Below are 26,288 nucleotides of genomic sequence, written 5' to 3' on the forward strand. Positions count from 1 at the left end.
CACTTAATTGTCAACACCGGTGCCTGTGATAACCTGCTACAAGGTGGCGCTGATTGGTTAATTTAGAGATGACCACAACAACAGTCAATTATTAATTCAATAAAACATTAAAAATCACTATTACCTGCTGCCTAAGCTGTTCTTATAGGTTAGTGAGCCTGGAATAGTCTATAATGTCACACTCGTAGGAGTGTGATGGTTAGTAGTTGTGTAGTTACTACCACTGGCAGCATGGCAGGGGCAATGTGTGGTGCAAGATGCAGTGGCCTTCTGATGAGAGCCCTGGGACTTATTTATTTTTATTTTTTCTACAAATGAAGCACTGCTGGGAATTAAGGGTCAGTGCTCATGTCAGCCTTCGGGGACCGGTTACGACGATAAAGTAGTCTTTTCACTAGTTACTTGAATGTCTGAATATTGCAAGCAGGCCATGTCTTTGATAGGCCATTGCTATTCTTTAGTACAGTTTAGAAGTAGCAGAATCATAGAACTCAGAGCCAGCTGTTGGCATCTCTGTGCAGTTCCACCATGTGCTATGGTGTAAATCTAACCCCATGCAAATATGCCTAGCCATTGGTTGGGGACCTCCTTTGTCAGGAAGGAATGGTTGTGAGAAATTGGGTTGTTGGTTGACTGGGGTGTGAACCCTGGTCAACCAACATTTACAATCCCTTCCAGAGTGACCTACAAAAAGTCACTTAATTAACCTGTTCTTAACCCTTGGTAGCTTGGCATATAAATCAGTCACACTTAACTTAGAGGCAATGTGTAATGAATTTATGCAGCACACAAACAGCGATAAAGTGAAAACACAGCACAAGAAAACCCCAAACCAATTTAGAAAAATACAGTAAATTTGAATAAATTATTTTTTAGGAAAAGAACAAAAATCCAATTAGTAGAACCAGAGATATTGATTTGATTTGTTTTAAGAGAAGATAGCGCCAAAAAGCACAAAGCGCCAACAAGGGATCTCTGGTCATGCTGCACCAGGACAAAGTCACAGGTTCAGACCGACCATGAAGTTGCAAGGGCGGGCTACAGGGACCAGGTTAGGCCTCTGAGCAAAAGTTCCTTAAATCCGGGTTGCAGAGCGTTGTGTGGGACCGAGGTGAAGAAGCGTAGCGGAATAGAGGGGATGTGTCTGTTCTGAGATGCAACGAGACTGCGGTGCGAGACTCTGTTGCGTCGTCGTCGAACATCTCATCGACGGCGCTTGCGATGCGATGTCCTGGCATCAAGGATGCAGTGCACACCTGGCGATGCGTAGTTTCCGAGGAGCTGCAAGGCTGCAATGCAGAGGCTGGCATGTTTGTCGAAAGTGCAAGAGTCTGGGTCGGAGATGTACCACTTTGTCGGCGATCCATCAGTTCCAAAGACGTGGGGGTGCTGTGGACCTTCTGCTCTAGGCCCAATCCAAGCAACAACGGCGATGCGTTGGCTCTGCTTGAGGATGCACCACTCAGCCAAGGAGATGCGTCGGTTCGGCTGAAGGATGCGCCACTCAGCAGGCTCATTTCTTGCGAGAAATGCGCATGCGCGGGCGTCCGCGCATGCGCATTTGTCAGAAGAAGTTGGAAACCAGGAAGAGGGAGCCCCGGAGACGCCGCGCTTCAGGTAAGTGTCTTTACTTTTATTTAATTTACAATTAGGGTATATTTTAAAAGGAGGGCGGGCGGGCGGGAGGTGGGTGGTGGGCAGGCGGGCAGCTACGCTTTGCCCTGGCGTGTGCGTAGCGCTGCCTGCTTCGCCTACTTCGAAAACTGCGAAGCAGACAGCGCTATGTACACTACGTGGGCGAAGCGTAGTGTCACGCCCAGGGTTAGATAGTACCTCTTGTTTGTTGTAGAAAAAGGGATTCTTCACACAAATTAATTTGTCCAGCCCGAACTGCCAAGCCATGTCTTCCCTGGACCGGAATAAGCATCCTGGGACCAGTTTCGGGCTAACAGCCCTCATCAGCCAGGCTAGCTTGAATCCAGTGGCAAAGTGAGCAAGGAGCCCTCGTCTGGGCATACCCTGCCAACTTAGGGCAAACAAAGAAAACACAAGGAGATGATGGAATGAGCGATTCAAGCTAGCCTGGCTGATGAGGGCTGTTAGCCGGAAACCGGTCCCAGGATCCTTGTTTCTGGTCCAGGGAAGACATGGCTTGGCAGTTTGGGCTGGACTGTTCCCATGAGGGACAGGGTCAAGACTGATTTGCATATAGCTGTGTCTGAACTGGGGTGGCGAAGTGAGCAAAAGAATTATGATGGATTCAACCCAGATCTGTGACTGGGGGTGAGTGTCTGAAAAGTTTTAGTGCCCCATCCATCATCTCCTTTTGTTTGCTTTGTTCACAATAGGTTGGCAGGGTATGCCTAGACGTGGGTCCCTTGCTCACTTTGCCACTGGATTCAAGCTAGCCTGGCTGATGAGGGCTGTTAGCCCGAAACCGGTCCCAGTATGCTTGTTTCCGGTCTAGGGAAGACATGGCTTGGCAGTTCGGGCTGGATTGTTCCAGTGAGGCACTGGGTCAAGACTGATTTGCATATAGCTGTGTCTGAACTCGGGAGGCGAAGTGAACTAAAGAACGATGATGGATTCAACCCAGATCTGTGACTGGGGGTGAGTGTCTGAAAAGTTTCAGAGCTCCGTCTATCATCTCCTTGTGTTTGCTTTGTTCACACTAAGTTGTCAGAGTATGCCCAGACGTGGGTCCCTTGCTCACTTTGCCACTGGATTCAAGCTAGCCTGGCTGATGAGGGCTGTTAGTCTGAAATTGGTGCCAGGATGCTTCTTTCCGGTCCAGGGAAGACATGACTTGGCAGTTCTGGTTGGACTGTTCCCATGAGGCACAGGGTCAAGGCTGGAACCTGAGAGTGTGGTGGGAGTCGCAGACGAAGACACCTCCAATCCAGCAGCCATCAGCCAGGGTAAGTCATCAACCCTTTATGTACCAAACATAACATAATGTCAGCTAATACATATATCATACATCACAGCATCGTTAACTCCATTGAGGTGCTTGCCCACCCGGGCAGTGTAGTACACACCATTTGCTTGCTGTACTGTGTGCTGGTGACCACACCAAACATATCTGTACAACACTAACATGTCACAAACACAAGCAGCAGAGTCACAACAATATTTTACACAAACATTGATCATTTATTTACACTAACTATATACATGAATTTCCACAGATCACAGCCCGGACGTGTCAGGACACATGGCAGCCAAAGGGGCTACTGACAATGAGGTGGCCATTGAGGTCATGACACCACCATCCCCTCAGCCCATCACCCTAACTCCAACTGGCAGGAGAGTCACCATCTCTCCACTGCCAGAGTTTGAAGACAGGGATGAGAGATAGTCGCAGTGGAGGGACCTCACAACATTCAAGAGCAGGATACAGGAAAAGTGCAGAGGCCAGACCTCAGCAGTCTGTCCAGAGACCTTTTCAGATGACATGTCAGATGCACAACCTGTGTATGGTGGCCTGGAGTGGTCAATCATCTCCACACAGTGCCTGCAGATAAAGCAGATTTGAACAGTGACGCATGTCCAAGTCACTGCAGAACATGGAGAAAGGGCAGGAACGGTGGCTAGCAGCAATGGAGAAGGAGCGCCTTGTCCAGAGGCAGAGGCCGAGGACGTACCTGCCAAGGTATGATACCTTCACCCTGGCCATCAACTGGCTGGCAGGTGCAACTACAACAGTGGCAAGGTGGACAGTTAATATCCAGATCGACATGGTGCACTGCTGTCAGAATGTTGCCTGTGGGATAATGCAGGTCACCACAGTACTGGAGAACATCCAGATCCACAACCTCTGCATCCCCAACATCCCCGCCTCACCTGGCAGCGAGGAGGGCTCTAGCCTCAGTAGCATATCCCTTCACAAGCCATACAGTACCAGGTGGTAAAGTCGCCACACGTCTGGCAATGACTTGTCGACAGTCCCACAACCCAGTGCTACTGACGAAGCACCAAACTCCAGAGGTCGCAAAACGTGACTCTATGCGCTCAGTGGAATGAGTTTCCTTTGTTTTGTTTTCCCTTCTTTACTTATTGTAATTATTTTTACAATGTATCGTCCACAAGCAGTGGTGGCTGGTGACATTTGAAAGTGGTGAGGCGTAAAAGCTAGGAATGACTTATAAGAAGCGAGCGAGCACTAAATTGTCTTTTACTTTTGTCATGTCATTATTTTGAAAAAAGTGTACCCCCAGCAAACCCATATGCACAGAATCACAATTACAACTGACCACTGCCCTGTGCGCTCTGCAGAGAGACCCAGGATTGCATGGCCATCAAAATTTCTGAACACATTTTTCATTTACTGAGAGGCACTGTGAGAAACTCGCAGTGAGTGCCCTCAGACTCAGCTCCAGAGCTCTCAAGTAGTGCTACTCAGTTCAGATTATGCATTGTACAAGAGTAATGTTATACATGAAATAAATACAAGAACAACATTGTTAAAAAAGCTAACACTTTTAGGGAATGCAACTAGGCAAGATTAATACATGCATTGTATACAGGAACAAAATCACTGACAACGTTTTCAAGTTATAATTAAATGTTTAAGATGTTGACATTTACTTCCGTCAATGCAGCTGCCCTTAGTTTGCCATCTCTTTCTGTAGTGCCCAGGGGCGTAACACAGGCCCCCGCGGTGCGGGGGGGCCCCAAGCTCCAGGGGGCCCCTTCAGCACAGCACTCTGGCTGCAGGGCTCCTGATTGAGCCCGAGGCCCCCTCAAGGTTTGTTACCCAGTGGGTGTGTGTGTGAGGGAGCGTCGATGTGTGCTTGTGTGGAGATTGTGATAACCTTTATAAGCCCTCAAATCAGCATAATGGATTTACCACTTGTCTCCAAACGGTGCTGTGTGAGTTGCATTGCACATTGCGCACCGCGTTGATCATTAAAGTTTTTGCCGCTCATGTTGTTCAAACGTCAGGTAACCTGCGGTACTCAGATTGTGCGTGCTCGCAGAAGGCCGCACACAATTGGAAGGGTTTGTGCAGATTTCCAGGCGGCAAAAGGACGGCGAAAGGACGAGATAACATGAAAGCCACGCTTTCTGCGACAGCTCATAGCTGCTGACAAAGCCAGAACATGAAGCGTGATCATCTGAAGAGATCGTGCTCTTTCAAGTATCAGAACTGAAGGGACCCTCCTCCTGGAAGTGACATTCTGCACACGTAAACCATACATAAATCATCACCTCTCTCCATGGGCGTAACAATGGCCCCCGCGTTCCGGGGGGGCCCTGCTCTCCAGGGGCCCCCGGCCCTCACTTACGTCTTTATCATGAATTGATGGTCATGGTGCGCGGTGTGCAGTACGCACGGCACCTTTAATAAACAACTGCTGCACACGCGCGCCACGTGCCCCTGGGGCTCTTAATAAATGGTGAGGTTCTTTAGAATAAATGATGGGTCTGGGTGCGCGCAGTTGCTTCCGCAACGCGTGTGCGCGTTTTTCAAAGTGGGGCAGGGCTGTTGACCAATCATGCCCTGATTTACATTTTTGTTCTGACGCGCATTGAGCGCGCGCGCAATTAAAAGTGCGCGTGAGGCATCTCAAGAAGACCCAGCCACGCAGCCTGCTCCTACTGTCGGAAGTCCGTCACCGGCGGCCATGATTGAGCTTAATTTATTAGCTCCCTGGCCCCTGCCTGGCTAACCTTGCCCTGCTGCCTACCCGTCCTGCTCGCGCCTAAATGAAGAAGCTGCAGGCTAGGCCCAGCCCTCCGGTCAGGTGAGTCAGTCTGCGCTGCGTCCGAGGCTGAGCCTAGTAGCAGGAGTGTCCGTGGCATGGGTGGTGGCGAGGACCGTGGGACTGAGTCTCAGTGGGTGGTGGGGGCTGTTAATGCCCCCTGAGACTGTCCTTGTGAGCGGGTGGCTCGAGAATTGCGTTACAGAATATGTCAGGAAGCAACTTAAGTCATGGTTCCTGCCCCCAAAAGAGTGTTGCAGCAGTCATATTAGTGTCTGAGCCTACACTGGTGCAACAGCGATTGCATTCCAATCCCTGGAACAACACTATATCACAATCCGGAGAGGAGAGGCACAGATAAGATAGATGCACCTTGCACCTCCCAGCTTCCCCCGCTCATAAACCTGCCCATTCTGCGAGGTTTTAATAGCAGGTTTGAAGTTCTCAGCAGTGATGCACAAAGTGCATGGAGAGAATACGCTTTTGGATTTCTTTTTTAACAAAAAACACGTCTAACAATTCTCGTGGAAATAGGATGCTGGGAATTAAAAAAGAATAAAGGCAGGCAATCAGCACCCGCAGCATCTACTGCCAAATTACCTAAGCTAAGAAAAAAAGGTAAAATCATCTTGAAAATATAAATCCATTTCTAATACTATTGTGACTTTGGTACATCACGGAGCTTTTTAGTGAAAATACAATGGGAAACAGTTGTACGAAATAAGATTTGTTTCAAATACAATTGGGATATATTTTCTTTGGAAAACTATGACCAGGGTACCATATCATGTACTTCAACATGTTCCAGTTAAAAGTCAAGGAAGTGCACATACTCTGTCAACACGCAACATACTGGTCTGAAGCATGAACACCTGCGCCTTTGCATAAACTTGTGTGCACACTTCAGTTTGCACAGTCGCAGCAGCGTTTCTGTGATCTGTTTACCCGATCCTACTTTGCACACATATACCCCCTGTTCTGATTTGTGCGCAGATTGGTATTTCTTTTTAGCAGTTATTGCACATTGTATAAAGCTTTGCCTATGTGAGAATGCTAAAAAGAAACATGTTTTTCAATAATTCAAAGCAGTGCTTGTTTTTTTCTTATTCCCAGATAGAATCAACTGCATATAGGGTCACCCACTGATAAAATATGAGCAAATTTGCAAATCAAAACAGAATGCATGTACACAAACTGATGATTAGGCTTGCAAAAACACAGAACGGCCACTGGCTGTGTGCTTAAACAGATGTGTATATTTCCATTTTTGTAAGGGTGTGAGACGTTTATGATACGGTCCATGCATGTCTCACAAACACCAGGCACTACACTCAGGAGGAGATAGACAAACTAGCTGGGCAGTTTGGGAAGAATCGAGTCATATGGTGGAGGCACACTGTGCTTTGGAACAAGGGAGACTGCTTTGAGTACCTCAAGAACATCACAAAACCCTTATAAAGATAAAGTGTATGCCAGTGCATTGCACTGAGCACGCTGCTAAACCTGGGCCACTGGAATTATGCAATTTTGTGGCTGCTGCATTTTCTGCATAGTTATGGAATTGCCGCATTTGCAACATAATCCACTATCTACTGCAGAGTTTATCTAAAAAGATTTGGTTTTATCTCAAACGGGTCAAAAGTTGCTAAAAATGCAGCAACTCGTGTTGCAGCTCAGTGGAAGGCCTTTCACAAAGGTTGACTGGTCATCTTTCTGTTGCTGACTGCTGTATTTGAGTGTCAGAACACGGTAGAAGCAGGCTCCAGTGTTGGGGGCCTCTGAATGAGAGACTGACTGAGAGGGTGCATGAAGTCTTATTATTCCAGGTGTTAAAAGTGTCGCAGATGGGACCAGGGTCCAGGCCACGGCAAAAAACTGGAGTGAGTAGCATTGTAGGCCCCAGCCTGGTTCTCCTACCAGCTCCGCCAGCAGAGAAGAGTAGTGGCTGCCTTAAGAGACCTACACAGTAGAGCTAGCCTACAAGATGGTTAAGGTCCCCAATATAAGTTCTAGAATTGACAGGGTAGGCATCAAGGTGCGGAAAATAGAACCAAAGTGCACAACTGCTTCCAACACACACAAATGGAACACAGACAATTGACTTTGCCTGAATGATGCACAAGCTGAGATGCTGCTCATTGGCCATGTAAAGCAGACTCTTGAAAACAATCTAGCCTCTGTCGCTTACTTACCCCTGTAATTAAATTAGAAATCTGGCAGCCATCTTCGACTCTCAATTCTCTTTCACCATTCAGGTTAACTCAATGAATAAAAAGATTGTTTCCCACTTCCCATGCCTCCGTGGATGCCTCCATTACTGCAAACTGAAGGCCAAATCACCTTCATCATAGTAGCGTCCCTCTCACATTTCAACTACTGTAGTTCAGTTCCATTGTACTCCCAGATAAATCCTACTAAAAACAACAATGAGCCCATAACTTGGTCGCATTATTCGGTCCGATGAGTGTGTCATAAAAACATTAAAATAATTAAATATGTCGCTACCCATTTGGGTACTGTTAGCTAAGTTCCAGGTATTTATTCTATGCAAATGCAACAAAAGTGATCAGATATGGTGGCCCGTAATGGGGTCTGCTACAGATACCACCAGCATGTATCTACTCTTGGATTTGCAGCAGGTCTGGGCAGAGTCCATCAGGAAAAATATATCAGGCAAAAATACCTATCATGCCTTTGATATCAAAATAATATGACATGAACTCTGCTGGAATCACTGGAATGCCCCCACCAGAGGATGTTATTAAATTTAAGATTCATAAATACAAGCACTGGTAAATCCAATTGGTCGCACCCTTGGGACCTTTTGGCTTAGCCTTTTTGCTTTTTGGCGGTCCTGTACAGCATCAGGATGCCTGGCAGCATTGTCAAAATGAAGAGAAAAAAAAAGGCGAGATGCCAGTCCCATCATTCCAATCCAGTGCCCATGCATTACAAAGTACGTACATGCCAGCGGAATGGAAAAGGCACCATTTTAATTTTTTAGGTACTGATCCAAGACTGAGGACACTAATTGGGTTGGTAAATGAAAAAAAAAGATTTTTTAACATGAAAGCACCATTTAAAAAAAAGTAACTAAGGACTGGGTAGAGGGATTTCTTGTCTCTGTGCACTATGTATGTGTGACATAAAGCGTGCTCTGACACGATACATGAGATTATGGAGAGATGAGATGCACCGATGGAGGGAGGTAGTGAGGGAATCCATGTAGAAGGAAGTCATGGGCAGTGGGGCAGGAGGTAGTGATGGAATCCATGTAGAAGCATGTAATGGGCAGTGGGGCAGGGTACCAACAAAGATTGCCATACTGGGTGCCTGTAATGTGAAATCCAGCCCTGGGATTTTGTGTGATCTGCCCTGAATTCAAAAAGTGAGGCACAGTGCCAATCACCCAGCCACATTTTATTTTCCATGGTGCAGAGTCCCCTGGCTTACGTCTTTACTTAGATCATTATGAACTCTCCAAACTGCGTTTTTTTTCATGTTCATTTAAATGGTCTAAACAGACGAAAATAATATACAGATACCAAAAACCGCATATTGAAATGGAACCTAGGCACGCCCCATAAGGTGAATTGGAACCATAGGTACAATAAAAAGAAATTATCTTTAAAAAGCATATTGGATCCTCCAGGTATCTCTAAAACCTATATATGATAACTCTGAAAGCTACAAGATTTAAAAAAATGCTTCTTTAATGCATAACCCAAATGCACCTGATAGCACACTGAGGTTGTATATTTTATGATATGTACCTGGCAAGTTTGACATAGTGGTGTGTACGTTTTCACATACACCCACACTCTCCTGCCATCATATGAGAAACCTTAGCTGGTTCTAGCTTTTTAGCCAAGATAAATGTGCATTCTGGAACTAGTAGTTTTGAGTTTAGCTTTTAAACATGGGATCAGAAATCCTTGTTTGCATCGTGCTTTTGGATAAAATGCCAGGAATGACTGACGGTGTCACACGTGACATGTTGGCATCTGTGCACACCTATCCCTCCATACTTCATCACTTTTTGTCACATAGGCTTGCTCTGCTGCTGTGGTGTTCTACCTGTTTGGGTGAGAGATCCTTACACAGCTGCTGTCACTACAGTACCTCTCTAATGAAGGTGGCTGTCATTGCTTGGAGTTTTCCATGGTGTGCCACTCTTGTGAGGGATATTTGCAGAACTCTTGTTTCCTGGGCTGTATCTGTTTCTTGGGGGAGACCTCTACAGCTGCTGCTCATATTTTTCATGTTTAGTGCGAGAGAAGCTTTCACATCTGCTACCCATGCTGGACTTGTCTTGCTAGAGAAGCTTGCACTGATGCTCACAGTAACGCACTGATGTGATAGCAATTTGAATGCTGATGTCCATGCTGTACCTTTTCTATGCCAGGAAAGTTTGCAGTGCTGTTGCTCGTGGTGTCTGTTCTTTGTGTGAAGGAAGCTTGCACAGAAGTTGCCTCAGCTATGCCTATTTTGCATCAGGAAAGCTTGTAGTACATTGCTGTGCTATTTCTCTTTTGTGTGAAGAAAACGTACTCCGGTACTGCTTGTGCATAACCTGCATGAGGACATTTTCTCTCCTTTGCAATGCTGCCACCCGCATAGTACCTGCTGTGGGTGTGTGAATGAAGATTGCACTGCACAAGTGTAAAATATGGAAATAAAGAGGTTAAGGAGTAAGGGAAGCTGAAGTTGAGTGAGCTGAAAGGAAAATTCTGAGTAATAAAAGACAGAAACAAGAAGTAAGTAGGTGCATGGGAATGAGGGAGGTATCTGTGAAGGAAACAAGTGTGATAGGGGTTTGGAAATGAACAAAAGGTTAAAGATGAAGATAGTTTTGAAACTGAGGATGCAGAAGCAAGAAGATCAGAGACCGTGCTGACAGTAGCATTGAGAGGTGATTGTGAGACAATGAGGAGAATAAAGTAGAAAGTAAGAGTTTAACTGAAGAGAGATATTTAGTGGGCAAAGGTAAAATTAAATGTAAGAGGGAGGGGTGGTATAGATATGGGAGAATGTGATGTGTGCAAGTTGAAGGTAAATATGAGGAGGGAGAGGCGAATGAGCTTAGGATGGCAGTAAAACCGGGAGAGATAGGGGTGAGTGTGAAACGTTAGAGGTATAGTTTAGAGAATGAGAGAATCAGAGTTGAAGGTAAGCAGCAAATTGGAAGAGATAGTGTACTAATGAGAGACTGAGGTGCAAAGAAACCCAGGAGAAATAGAGCAGAGGGAGAAATTGTCAGAACAAGTACCGTAAGTGTGAGGGATCATGACAGCAGCATGAGAATGAAGAAAATAATCTTGTGTTTGAAGAGGAAACTCCAAACAATTTATGAAACCGGAGGACAGAAGTGGAATAAAGAGAGCTGGCAGAGAGAAGAGAACCGGAAGCATGGAGTAGGGTAACTGGGAATGCTAGAGATAAGAACGACAAAGGTAAATGACATCAGTGCTAGTGGGAGGGAGGCCTAAATATGCTGGAAAGGGGTAAAAGTGCTTGAAGAATAAGAGATCAGGTGAACTGTTCAAAGCAGAAATGGTTATGAAAGAATGAGGGCTAAAGATGAGTGGCTGACCGGAAAGGATTGATCAAGAAATGTGAGACATTAACATGGTCCATTGGTGCACTGCAAATGGAATTTTCAGTAGCACAAAGGCACCACTTTTGCTCACTACTAACTTTGAAATGCTCGTAGCCCTTTGACTGTGCCCTGGAATCCCTTCATACCACCAATCATGTCCCCCTTTTCACTTATAGCTTCATTTTGTAAATCAATAACACCAAAAAACGGTTTTTATATACCCTGTCTCCCTGACTGCAGAACTTGTTGATTTCCTTGAAGCCATTTGTATCAGTGAAAACACTGCTGCTAGCTTTGAGGTAGGTTATGAGGGTCAGGTGCTTTAAACCAGCGGGTGGTAGAGTGATCGAATAAGGGGGCCCCCTAGCAGTACTTTGCAGGGGGGCCCCCTAAGGTTTCGTTACGCCACTGGTAGTGCCCTCACTCCAATACCACTGCACTCTCTGTCCATGCAGCTCATCGCACAGTGTGGACTGCGCCACACGAATATGTGATGTTACAACACTATCAAAATGTTCGTCGTACGTTACATCGCAGTTTTTACAGCGCAAGTCGTTACAACGACTTGCGCTGGACTTACAAATAGTATGATTTACTATTCCAACACCAGTCTACGTACAGTAGGGAAGGTGTTGGAATAGTAAATCATACTATTCCTTAGGTTAAAGCGCCATCCAGTGCAAGTCATTGTAACGACTTGCGTTGTAATACCCGCGATATAAAGGCATTGTGATGCAATGCCCGCATGGTAATGGATGTCTCCCACGCCACACCGGTCACTTCAGGTCCCTCTAACATGCATCTAAAACTATCCAACGGAGAATGAAATTGCAAAGACCATGAGCTCGCGCATCCTAGGAAAACTGCCCCTTGCCTTAAAATGTGTTGGTAAATTTGGTTTTTTGAGTGAACCGGGCACATTCGCAGTTTCTGGAGTGACAACTTTGAGGAGGCTGCCTCGTGCTTTATTCAGTCCGATTTGTTTTTGCCCAGTATACTGACAAGTATAAATATTTACTCACAAGAATAAATATCCACAAGTATACTCACGTGAATACATATCTTTAAAGTGTGTGTTCACATTGAGTTACAAAATGCACAATAAAATAAATAATACTCATGATATCAGTGCACTTGAATGGAGTTCTGCGTTGTGACAGAGTCTGGTCAGCAATGACAAGCGTGGCCTGGCCTATATCGAACGGCCGCGGAGGTGCCTCACTGTGCCGCGTGTGGCGACAGCACAAAGACACCAGTTTGGGCAATGGCAGTGGGAAACTATATCGCTCCCGCTACAACAAGCCTCTGCTCACCTTCAAAAACCAGCAGGAATGACTCAGCCCAGCCTAATTCAACCGGCCCTTGCAGTGCCTCACTATGCCACGTGGAGTGACAGCAGCACTGCGGGGGCCCTGGGTGCACATTGGGCCCCATGGCGGCACCAGCTTGGGCGGCGGCTGTATAGGGCTGTTCTGCACCCTCTACAACAAGGCCTGAAATAACCATCCTAAAGCCGGCGGGAAGCTTGCTTCGCAGACGGTCGACTTATACAGATGTAAAGGGGGCCCGGGTGCACGCAAAAGACTGCAGTTGGCAGTAGCAGGGCTAATTGCCCCGTTGGAGCACAAGTAAGGCACACTAGCCAGGGGAACAATGCTAGCAACTGAACACTGAAGGGAAAAGTGAACGTCCTTGGTGACAAGCAATTAAAAACATATGAGGACGCAGACCGTGGCTCAGAGTGTGAGCTCCAGAGCGGAACTCCAACCTAACCAATCCAGGAGCTTCTATCATACTGCTAATCAGCAGGAACGAAGCATCTGGATTGGCTGGAGCAGTCCGGGTAAGCGCTTTAAAATGCATTGGAGGCTGTGCCATCTGTACAACCCAGCTGTCTAAGACAGCTGGGTTGGAGATGTTTGAATTGAGCATGTCGGGCTGGTCGTAGCAAAATAGCCGACATGCATTCTTCAGACTGAAATGGTCACTCCTCATTACTATCAATCAGCAACAGTAACACACTGGCCCGCACCTCACACTCCATTCAGCAGAGAGCAAAAAATAAAATGGTATAAAATTATTTTATTACCATTTTATTTTTCGCCCTTTCTGCAGCAGTGTTGAGGGGGGCGACACTCCTCCGCTGCTATGGAGGAACCTATGGAGGCTGTCCACAAGGATCCTTGCTTGCAACAATGTTGTAGCCACCTGGATAGAAGGTGGTCACTCAGTTGTGCACCAAGCACTACCATCATGTGTGATGTCTCATTTCTAGGATGTTTTAGAATCCCTTACCTCAGAAGTAGTTGTTGGTTATCTCTGTGCATCGTGCATGCCCCTCTGCTGCATGTGTACCCTCCTGCGGCACCTGTAGTGATGGTAAGTCATCATCAGAGACGGACTCAGGCTCTATGGAGATATCATGCAGACCCTTCTTCATTGCAATATTGTGCAGTATGGCACAAGTGGCGATTATCTTGCTGCATGTATCCGATCTGTACAGTAGTGCACCGCCGGTCTTGTAGAGGCAGCGAAAGTGGGACTTCAGGATCCAAATGGTCCTCTCAATGATTGAGCTTGTTGTTCTGTGTGCCCTGTTGTATTGCCTCTTACTTCTTGTTGTCAGAGTCAGGTACGGTGTGAGTTGTGAGGGACGTACGGCATATGCACTGTCACCTTAAGAGCATGAGAAGGTAAACTATTAGATCACATTACACACAACGTCCTGGACACTGTATTCATAGAGTCTACGATACTCTTACCAAACAGAAAACCATCGCCAAATTCACCGTGTACCAGTCGATTTTGTATTTCATCGTGGCATAACATGAATGAGTCGTGAGTGCTGCCTGTGAATATGGTCACAAGGTCTGTAATAATACAGGAGGCGTCACTCACTACCTGCATATTGAGTGACTATGAACTTTTCCTGTTCCTGTATATGTATTCAGTTGCTGCCAACGACATTGGGGAACTGTGCTTCCCTGAAGAACATCAATTTGGTTTGCTGCAGTGATTGGGGGTATTGAGGAATTATATACATTGGTTCACCCTGCTCACCATGAATTTAAGGAACCTGTGAAAGTACCTGGAAAAGGAACACTGTGACAACTCCTGCCACTGCTATGACCCCCTGATAACTGCCCGTCGCTAAGAGTTGTATGCAACACAGTACCTGCACATGTGGTGGTATTTTGTTGCTTCTGGGTGTGTTCAGGCCTATAGCTGAGGTTGTAACTCAGCTATTAAATCAAGTTTTACCTAAGTACTCAGTCTGTACATATCAGAATCTCCTCCTCTGTCTGTTCAAACACGGTGACCCTCACCCTAAGTATCCTCTGCTGTCTCCTCCTCCTTCTCTGCCGCACACCCAAAATCCTGATCCTCCTCGTCAGAATGTACAAAGCCGCCTTTTTGAAAGAGCCAGTTGCATTTTGGGTGCCTGTTTATAGTTTGCACCTGGTTACCAACTGATCTGAATCAATGGTAATTGCATTTCCTAAATGATCATTTTTTTACTAGCAGCACTTAGGAAATCTCTTGTACAGGAGGTTAGCGATTCGCAAATACGAAAACCCTATTTGTGATTTACTATTTAGCGATTTCCAAAATGCGATTTCTACAGTCAAGAAATCGCATTTTGCACTACTGCGGATGCCTTTCGACATACCAAAATTGCATTTTACATTTCCTAACGGCCCAAAATTCACACCTTTAAGAAATGCAAAATGCCTTTGTACATATGGGCCTGTATCCTTTACGTAAATTAATATTGTGTGTGCTTACCGATTTCAGGGGAATAAGCCATGGCTCTGTATATACCACCTGTTGATGACAAAGTATTTTGTAGGTTCATTTGACTCATTACACTGCCTTCCACTCAAGCCTAACTCAGTAAAGGTGTGAAATACACCTTCCAGTTCTCCTATTGTCTGAAAAGGTTGTGTTCACCATTTGAGGCTAGGAGATCTTCTCGGTGGGACCCCAATAAATTTGTGGTAGCACAACAAGTGCACCTTAAGTTGCAGGCTGTGGGGACCTGCATCATGGAAACCAACAACATCTGTGCTAATGATGTCTTCAGCTTGTAACCAAAGAACGTTAACACTGTTTCTTATGCTTCGTGGTTCTATGAAGTTCATGTTATATCAAGACCCATCTGTGAAACACTTGTACAGCTATCACTGTGTTTTACTATTGTCTAATTTGGCCACTTTCTGCACTGAGCCTGCTGTAACCTTGGACTGGAGTGTAATTTTTCTGAGAAAACACGTTTCAGACCATTTCCTCTGTAGGGCAAGAGAATGTTATTTTTCTTCTGGTTCTGATTTGGTTACTTCTGCTGTGTTGTTCTCCTCTCAGAGCTTTCTCTGTGGTGTGCTCCAGCTGTTCTAGGGCCCGATTCACAGAACTAACGTAAGACAAAATCCTAAACTTACTACCATTTTGGTATTCACAGAAGGCACTTACTCATTTTGGTATTCACAAAAGGCACTTACTCATTTCGGTATTCACAGAAGTTAGGACTCCTAACTTTAGAACTCCTAAATGCCTTCTGTGAATACCGAAAGTCTTCAAATTAGGATTTTTCTCAGTTTAGGAGTCCTAAAGTTAGGACTCCTAACTTATGTGAATACCGAAGTGAGAAAGTGTCTTCTGTGAATACCAAAATGAGTAAGTGCCTTCTGTGAATACGAAAAAGGTAGTAAGTTTAGGATTTTGTCTTAAGTTAGTTCTGTGAATCGGGCCCCTAGTGTCTTTTTTTCTACTCTTTACCTCATCTCTCAGCACATTGTTTGTCTTCTCAAGTTCTGCTCTTTGAGCTTTTGATGTCTAAAATGCTGCCTAAAACTCTCCTTTTGATTGGGACAGCAGATCTTGAAAGTGCTCCAATGTTGCCCTCATGCATCCTTAAATTGGAGAAAGTCTCTTTCCATGACTTGACCCCACACCTACACATCTGCTCTCCTGAATACCCTCTCGGGTGATTAGTGCACTACACAAATCAATATAACATAACATAACACAACTGCAATTTGGTCCCTTAGTTATTGATTTTGTCACACTTTTCTCCTGTCCACTGGGTGGGTTTGTGTTAACTTTCTAATGCACTGCATCTGACACTGTTTGTTCCTCTTGTGTACTTAGAATGTTTTGGCAGCTTGGTATTATGTTTGTCAATATTGCATTTTTAGTCTAGCTTTTGATTTTAGGATTTTAAGCACGTTTTGAAAGGAATCAAGTTAGTCCTGACATCCCAAGCTTATCACAGCCCAGATAGTGTTGTACAAATTAAGTAGGAACATTGTGATGTTTGACTTTTCCTCCTCATATGTAGTGATACAGTTCTCATTCCCATCTTTTGCAAGGGTATTAAAAGTGTCAGCGAATGCCTTCTTCAAAGCATCATTTCTTTTTGAAGGCAATGGTGAATTCACCAGTGTTCTTGATAACTCTAAATAATGTTGTGTTTCTTTGGGATTTTCGTACATTTATAGTGTGCTCCAACAACAGCAGTATCAGTCTTACGTTTGTGCAGTGTCCACTGGCCATGTTCTTTATCACTCATCCCATGATTTATATTTTCAAGAGATACTGTTTTGAAGGTTTAAATGTATTTATTTTCAGAGTTACGATATTCTAGATGTTAATTGGATTGTTCTTACTTGCAGCACTCACTGGCTTTGCTGTTTCCTCTGAGATTCCAAACTGTTTAATGGAAATTTTCAGAATGAATGGCATTTACCTCTTCATAGAAACCATTTTGAATGCTTATTTTTTAAGTGTAAATGCAATGGTTGTAGGTCATACTTTCAGTAACCATTTTGTTGCTATTTCAGTGCTTTACTTCAGGAGAAATTATTTAAAATTTTATATATATTATACATTGTGAAGCAATTACTTCCGATGTTTTTAATTCGCTGACCCCTTACAGCCCACAAAGACGATCAACCCCTGTCCCCTAGAGCCCCTCACCATGTCAGGACCCTTAAATAAGGAACTCCTCGGAACCGGAAAGGATGCACAAATTAGTCCACCTCCTGATCTCCCCAACTCTGTTATAAAAAAGGGTAAACCCAAATATGCCACTGGGACCTGGGTATAGGACAGTACAGTAGAAAGGCGGGTCCCAGTAGAACAATTCTAAAGAACACGCACAATTAAATACCAGCAAGCATTAATACACTTGTACACCATAATTCTATTGTTCAATGTTATTTAATAACATTGAACATCATGAGATGCTTACAAATCAGCAAATAATCTGGAAAAATGTACCAAACAAGTGCCCCACGCAAAGGGGGAGAAAAGGGGGGAGAAGGTTGCGTGCATCAAGTGAGGGTTGGAAGAGTGAAAAGGAAAGGTAGTGACAATATATCCATCACACCATTATTTACAATAAACCTGGCTTTTTTCAGCCTCACAGTTGAGTGATAACAAATACATAGCCATTGTTTGAAATACACTGTCACAGTGAAAAAGCACTGTTGATCAAACTGGCACAAAATGGTGACAAAGTCGACGTTTCGACCCCAAAACTAAGTAGGCTGCTTAAGTCCTTACACCGGAGTCTTCCTCAGGACTGAGTGTGGGGCACCTGGGAATTTAACAGAGGAGGTTCTTAGTGTCTAGTGTATTTGTCATCGAAAAAAGTGAAAGGTGAAATGTAACTATAATTAAATTACCATGAGCCACCCTCAACTGGATGGTTGAAACACTGTAGGTGGGCCCGTAGGCTCCAAAAGCAGAGAGCGGATTGATGGCACCTCAAAGACAAGGTGAGGGCCATCAGGAAAATATCACACAGAATTAATAGTAGATATGCTAAACCGTGCTTAAAAGCGCGATCCATCTGACTTGCTTTGAATAAATGGTGAGGGTTCCTCCCTACTGGAAATCACCTCTTGAAACAGGGAAATTAAATATTCAATATTTTTAATTGGCTTGGGCCCAGATGAACTCCATGGTTCCAAAATAGCTGTAATCTGATCAAAGAAAAACAAGAAGAGGGACCAAAGGTCAACCACCAGTGGCTCTTGGAAATAACTACACTGTATTAAGTTGCACTTTAAACAAACAAGGAGACCGTGTATACCTGTGGAGGATAAACACAGTCACGACCTTTGTAGAGCCCCACGGGTGCTTTCAATCTGAAAATAGGGAATGGGGAAAACTGCTCTTAGTCACAGCAGATGCTGTCAAGCAGCACTGTCTTAGGACGGGACTGGTAGATTGTGACAATATTACATGGAAGCAACGTGGTCTGAAAGTGTGACCGGAGAAAGGTTACGCTTCAAAGTGCTTACCCTCCACACAGTTGTGATCATTTTGTTTATGTTTCCTCCTGCCTAAGCTTGAACTTTAAGGGGCACACACATGACATTGGAATGCTTTTGAACTGTCGTAGATAACTAGATCATTTATGTTGTTTTCTGTGGTATAAGCACAGACGGGAGGAGGGCAGTCATTAACTTACATGGAGTTTTAGGTCTGGCTTGACAATACAACTGTCACCTGACCTTTTAATCTACACCAATATTGTTCTACAGTTATTTGCTTCCACACAAATACATATATATTCCTATGCTATTTACTTGTAATTGATGTGGCGGAAATGCATTTAGTTATGGGGGTGCATTATAATCACACGTGTAGTCCACAGACTACTTCTAAACAAGCATTGGCATAGCCAATAGGTCTCGCCTTTGGGACCTTATAAGTGTTTAGTTGGTGGGGCATCGAGAGCTTATATACTTGGAGCTTATATACCTGGAAGCGCCCACCCCACTACACTCTCACCGGGCACACAAGAGGGGGAGACCCCTGACATGGGACTCCGTTCTTCCCAGCGCTGCTGCTCTGCTTCTGGGCGCTACGGGCGGAACTACAGCAACGCCCGGGAGCGGCCCCCCTGACTTCACTCTCAGCCGGGCACACAAGAGGGGGAGACCCCCTAGCCCCCCGACATGGGACCCCGCTCTGCCCAGCGCTGCTGCTCTGCTTCTGAGCGCTACGGGCAGAGCTACAGCCACCCCCAGGAGCGGCCCCCGTGACTTCACTATCAGCAGGGCACCCAAGGAGGGAGACCCCCACAGGCCCCTGACATGGGTCTGCGCACTGCCCGCCGCTGCCTGCCACCGCTGCTCTGCATTAGCATAATGCAATAGAAGCCCCGCCTTTTTATTTTTCATGAAAGAAAATGCTCTTGTTTTCAGTGGAGGGTTTCTTAAAATGAAACGCTCGAAATGTTCCTTAACTAGCAATCTGTGAAGCTTTGATTAAATTTATGATATGCAAGAGTTGGAGGTTATTACTCACTGTAAATCAGCACATACCTAGAGCTGTGCCTTCGCGTTAGCGCACTCTGGCTGCTGGTTAAGAGTAGAATCGGCTTTTGTTACAGTAATCAGAACATCCGCTCTTGATGATGAAATTGAAGAGATGCATGAGAAGATGGACTGCTTTCTAACAGGCTGACCGAAATAATTTATTGAAATTCAAAGACAAAAATCTTCTATTATTATAGGCATACATGATTTTATTTTTTTTAGACCGTGTTCAGTGAAGTTCTTTGACGGGAGTAGGCACACAGCATTAGACAAGCTGCTGAAGCATTTCAGAATTTCTTTTAGATGTCTGTGTTGCTTTGAAGTTTTTAATGTTTTTAGTTATAAACGTGCAAGTTATCGCAGCACCTTTCCACTCGTAACTTTCACTGTCACAAAACACTTGTGACCTTGAGGGCATATATGGAGGTTGTGACTAGCTTGGCCCTGCAGCCCCAACCCTGTCTTCTCAGGTAGTCATGACGGTGTTGAGGAAATTCGATTTTCGATCTCACTTGTATTCAGCCACCATTTCTTTGTGTTCCACCGCCATTTTGTGTTGCCCTCACTCAGGCAGCACAATGAACGAAGTTTTTCTGCTGATCTTACTGCGACGTGTCAAATAACCTTCTGCCTCTGTTTACGAGACTGATGTCAGGGACTGGCTGAGTCCACTAATCCTCGTCTGGTTTGACTAAACCCTGTCTCAACTGTCTGTTGGTTCACACTATTCTTTCCTGACTTTATCTTATCTTCTGGCCTTCGCTATTCTCTACTTGTATTCTCTCATTTCACAACTGTCCTCCAAAGCATACAAATATGTCCTGCCACCTGCAAGTTGGGTTGTAGACACTACCACTGATTAACTTGTGGGGAGGGGTGACAAAAACAGTTGGAAGAGAGGTTTATTTGGTTTAACTTATATCTTGTTTTCAAACTTTTCTCATTGGTTATATCTTGTTTTCAAACCTTTCTCATTGGATAACCATGTATGCATTGGGAGTGTTCTTGGTGAATCTATGTGCTATAAAAGATTGTGCGCCACGGAGTAAAGTGGCAGTCTCCTAAGAACATACTGAATGTACTTCTGGGACAACTGTACTTAGCTGCAGCTAATAAACCTGATCTTCTATGCTCAACAGAATGTCCTGTGTCTCTGTTCAACAAAGCAGGTGAACTCAGGAGATTAAGGTGTGCCCTGCGCCGCCAGGCCCATAAGGCCCTGGTTCTTCAATTGGTGCCCTCTGTGAGGCGGCTTCAGAGGTAGCAGTTCTGCCCGAGGATCGTGAGGAACCCCGCAAGAAAATTCTGGAGAAATCGCGAACCACGTCAAGCAACCCCTGTATGTCGAAGTGGTCCGAAGGTCTTTTTCAGCGCGGTTTCTCCTTCCTGACGGCTGCTGACGACTGCTGCCCTGACTGCCGCCTTGCTTTGGCCCCTTTTGGTGATGTATGGTATCGCGAGACGTTAGACGGGCCTCTGTTGGCGTAAGAAGACACTTAGTTAAGTATTGGTGGGTAGCTCCCACTATTTTGTTTTGATTTGGGTCTTTGATTCGGCTATTGCAAAAGCTGAAGCCGAGGGGTGAGTACGTTTGTGCTGTATTATTTGATTTAACCCCTTGATGTTTTTGAACAGTCCAGTGAAATAACGATGCCTGGTCTGAGTAAGTTTAGAAAGTTTTGTTGTTTTGGTTGTGATAGGGATTCCCGGCTGGAGGACTCTTGTCCAATTCCTCCGGTTGGAACTCCCACTTATGAGCTTTATTCTAAACATGGTGTTGGCCCCATTGCCTTTAATGAGGCATGGATCCGATACATGAAGAACGATGGTGTTCTACAGTGGCCACAGAATGGTAGCTTTGAGCCTGACATATTAGATAATTTGGAAGCAATTTTGTTTAAAAGAAAAGCCCGGCCGGCAATGTTTGACTCTTTCCGCCTCTGGCGTAAGGAAGCCAAACAGAGAGAAATTAAACAGGCAAAACGAGATAAGAAAACACAAAGTATGACGATTATACAGGCTGCCCAGCAGTTTAAAGATAATGAGATTAATCATGAAATGGAAATTTCAGAGAGACAGCATCGTATGGCGATAGATAAATGCTATCCGGTGTTGCCTATTTCCCCTTCTGATAAAAGTAAGGATCCGGAGGAAAACCCTTTGATGTCTCACTTATTGAGATTGCTTCCTCCCTATGTACAAGGTGCTAATGCACCCCCATTGTTACAACCAGTTCAGCCATTAGTTGCGCCTCCGCCTGCTCCGGCTCTTCCGCATTTTCCCCTTCCGGTAGTGCCACCCCCACCTCTTCCGCCACTGACTTCTTTGCCTCCGTTTCCTGAACATCAATCTCCTTTGCCTTCGGCTCTCCTTATAACTGTTAATTCTTCTGTTAGTTCACCTAATACCTTGTCCCCTGTTCTTATGTCTAATTCTCCTACTGTGCGCAAACGAATCACAGATACTGTCTCTGGGTTTCTGTCTCCTTTCTTTGAGACTTTGAATATGTCTCCGGCTTTTTTCTCGAAGACAGTCTCGTAGTCAACTCCCAGGTTCCGAAGAACGGTGGTATTGGACTCTCTCGCTCGCAAATGGATCGAGAAGGGTCCCCAGTATAGTGTGAAAGATATCAAGACCACCTTTCATCAGTGGGAGGCGCCCACGCAGAGATATGTATTTAATGTTATGTGTGACACTCTCGCTAAAAAATGGGAGGATATGGATTTGGGTTTACTTCCTCAGGGTTTGTTAGATGTTCAGGCTAATTTCGATAAGGGACTCATTGTGGGTTCTAAGGTTGAGGATGCCGTAAGGACACTTGTCACTTTTAGGTCCTTATTTTCCTCACAGACTTTTTTGATTCCGATCCTGCTGTTAGGCTGACATCCAAACATTATCCCATGAGAGAGGTTCCTCCAGTGTGGAGAGAAGCGGTTGCACAAGCAGGTGCTAATCCAGCTGTTCCCGTGCACTTCCAGCGTATATGGGTACATGTCCCCTGGAAGAGTTCTGAAGTTTTTGCTCTTAAACAGTCTCTACCGGATCCCTGTAAAAACCCTGCTGGCTATTATAAGGAGTTGTCCCAGACTGTTGATGCCTGTATTATGAATTTAGCCGATATTGATATGTTGATGGGAAATGTAGTCCCACAAGCATTATGGGCTCGGATTCGTAGAGAGGATCATGCCCAAGCATTGGGTGGCGATTGGGCTGCTATAACTGCCGCAGATGCAGCCCAAGTGGGTGGTGCTAAGCCTGATGTTTTGATTTCAGAACTCCCTGGTAGGATTATTACTTTAATGAAACCGATGATGCCCGCCTTGCGAGTTAATTGGGATAAATTAGCTGCGTGTAAGCAGAAGAAAGATGAGAGTGTCTCTGATTTCTTCACTCGTTTTGAGGAGACGTTTATTGATCACAGTGGTCAGGATATGACTACGGAGGGTGGACAGCGATTATTTGTAGATAAATTCGTATTTAATTTGCTTCCCGAACTGTCACATAAGTTGAAAGACTCCGAGAGTTCATGGGCTGTTTCTTCTTCTGCCCAGATATTGGCTACTGCTCAATATTATGAGAACAGGGATAAAGAGGAGAAAGATAAGCAAGAGAAGAAGACGAAAGAATTAAAAACGAAGGTTCTTCTGCAACAAGCTTATCCTCCTCGTTACACTCAGCGCCAGTTTCAACAGCCTCCACAGTTTCAGAGGGTGTTTCAAAAGCCTGAGCCCTTTATTCCGCGACCTTTATTAGGTCCTAACCAATGTGACTATTGTAGAGAGGAAGGTCATTTTAAGAATAGCTGCCCGGTTTTATTGCAACGTAAGGGAGAACTATCTGCTCCACGAGGCCGTGGTGGTTTCCAGATAATATACAGGGGTAGAGGGCGAGGTGTGATGCCTCAAGAACAGCGTTCCTTACCCCCTCCAAATTCTACGAACTACTTTGATCCCCAGAATACTCAGTCTACACAGTATTACAATGATGATTATCATGTTGAAGGTGAGAATGAAAGCCTTCACGCTAACTAGGACAGCCATAGACAAAGTGAGGGAGTTGTATCGATTCCAGTAAATCAGGATGGGCCTTATGTCAATGTCACTACAATGGGCGTTTCAGAGCCATTTCTTTTAGATACTGGTGCGATGAGAAGTTCTATCATTCACTCTAAACTCCCTGGGGCACCTTTGTCTGGCTTAACAAACGTATCCGTAGGATTTTCTGGCGCCCCAGTTCATAGCCCGGTCTCCTGTCCTTTGCCTATTTCAATTGGCCCTTATGATATGGAAGCTCCTCTTCTTTTAACGACTGGTTGCGGCGAGAATCTGTTGGGTTTGGATCTATTGAAAAGAATGAATGCAACAATATATTGTTCTCCTTCCGGTGAGCATCTTACTTTAGGGCAGAAATTGACTTCTTCAATGTATTTGTCTAAAGATCAATTCCCACCTGAATTGCTCTCTCTTCCTGCAACGCTCTGGGCTACGGGTCCAAATGATGATGGTTGTCTTGAGATCCCGCCTTATGTTGTTACTCTCAAGCCCAATGCTAAATTGCCACGCATTCCTCAATACAGAATTTCCAATGAAGATGAAAGAGCGCTTTTGGATATCATTTATGATTTGGTTCAGAAGGGTGTGATTGAGGAAACGAGAGGAAATGTATGTAATAGTCCTATTCTTCCTGTTCTTAAACACACTGATCCTTCTAAGCCTCCTGTTTATCGTTTTGTGATTGACCTTCTGGAGGTCAATAAAATTGTTGTACCACAGTTTCCTGTTGTTCCAGATATCACTGCCCTGTTAACTATGATACCTGCCTCGGCGGCTTGGTTTTCTGTAATTGATCTGAAAAATGCTTTCTTCAGCATTCCCATTGCCAAAGAGAGTAGGGATATTTTTGGTTTCTCTCTAGGAGGCCGAAGTTTCCGGTTGAGGCGCGCACCCCAAGGCTATTTTGAAAGCCCCTCCATTTATAGTCAAGCTCTGAAATGTCAGCTCGATGTTTTTCCTTTGCCCCCAGGTGCTACTCTTATTCAATATATGGATGATTTGTTGATTGCTGCTGATTCAGAGGATGTCTGCAGGAATGTGACTGTTGCACTGTTACGTCACTTGTCTGATCTTAATCATAAGGTTTCGCCTTCTAAACTACAATATGTCCGTCAAGAGGTTACCTATTTGGGTCATCTCTTATCAAAGGAGGGAAGGCGATTAACCCCAGAACGAATTCAAGCAATTGCGCAAATGTCTGTGCCATCTACACAAAGAGAAGTGCGCGCCTTTCTGGGCATCACTTCTTATTGTAGACAGTGGATTCCGAATTTTTCTTTATTGGCCAAACCTTTGTTAGCACTCACTTTGAAAGACACTCCCCAACCCCTTCCTTGGACTGACGAATGTCAGAAGAGTTTTTCTGATTTACGTACTACTCTGTGTTCTGCTCCTGTGTTGGGTACTCCAGATTACAGTAAGCCCTTCATGCTCTATGTCCATGAAAGAGTGGGTTGTGCGTTGTCAGTCTTAACACAACGATTTGGAGACAAACAGCGGCCATGTGCCTATTTTTCAGCTACGTTAGACCCAGTAGCCAAGGCATTGCCTAGTTGTCTTAAAGCTACAGCAGCAGCAGCGATTTCTATTCGTCAGTCTGCTGGAGTGGTGCTAGATAATACTCTCATTGTTATGGTACCCCATGCAGTGGATACCTTGCTAAATAGGACGAAAACACAACATCTTACAAGTGCTCGATTGTCTGGATATGAGCTGACGCTCTTGGCTAGTCATGTGCACATCAAACGATGTAATATTTTAAATCCAGCCACACTGTTACCTCTTCCAGAAGAGAAAGATATTCGGAAACAACATGATTGTTTTCTCCATACTGAGGAGGAGACAAAAGGCAGGATTGATTTGAAAGATATGCCGTTAGTGGATCCAGATGGGATCCTATGGGTGGATGGGTCTTGTTTCAAACTCCCAAATGGTGAGACAACTTCAACTTATGCTGTTACCACCTTGTATACAATCGTGGAGACAGCACGCATCAGACATAATTCAGCTCAGGCAGCTGAACTGATAGCTTTGACCAGAGCGTGTGTGTTATCTAAAGGAAAGAGAGTGAATGTGTATACCGACAGCCAGTATGCGTTCGGTGTAGCGCATAGCTTCAGTCCTTTGTGGAAGGAAAGAGGATTCCTTACCTCCCATGGTACTAAAATACAGCATGGTCAATTGGTAACTGATCTTCTTGAGTCACTTGTTTTGCCTACCCAGATAGCAATTGTGAAGTGTAGTGCGCATAAGAAGATTACTGATGATGTTGGTCGCGGAAATGCTTTTGTGGATGAGGTAGCAAAAAGGACAGCCAGAGATGCTACAAGTCGCATGTATGTTGCGGGCCCTGCAAATTGGGTCAGGGAAAGAGGGATGTGGACACAATAGAAAGTGTGAGATCGATTCAGGGAGATGCTACAGAGAAAGAGTTGAGAAAGTGGAAAGAGAGTACAGGAATGTTAGACGCAACAGGATGTTGGATAGAATTGTCAGAACATCAGCGTTGGCTGTTACCAGACGCCTACGTACTGCCTGTAGTTACTATGGCGCATGGTCCAGCCCACATCAGTGCAAAAGGAATATGTAAACTTCTGGCTCC

The sequence above is a fragment of the Triturus cristatus genome, chromosome 11, assembly GCF_964204655.1.
Source record: "Triturus cristatus chromosome 11, aTriCri1.1, whole genome shotgun sequence".
In the NCBI taxonomy this organism is placed as follows: domain Eukaryota; kingdom Metazoa; phylum Chordata; class Amphibia; order Caudata; family Salamandridae; genus Triturus; species Triturus cristatus.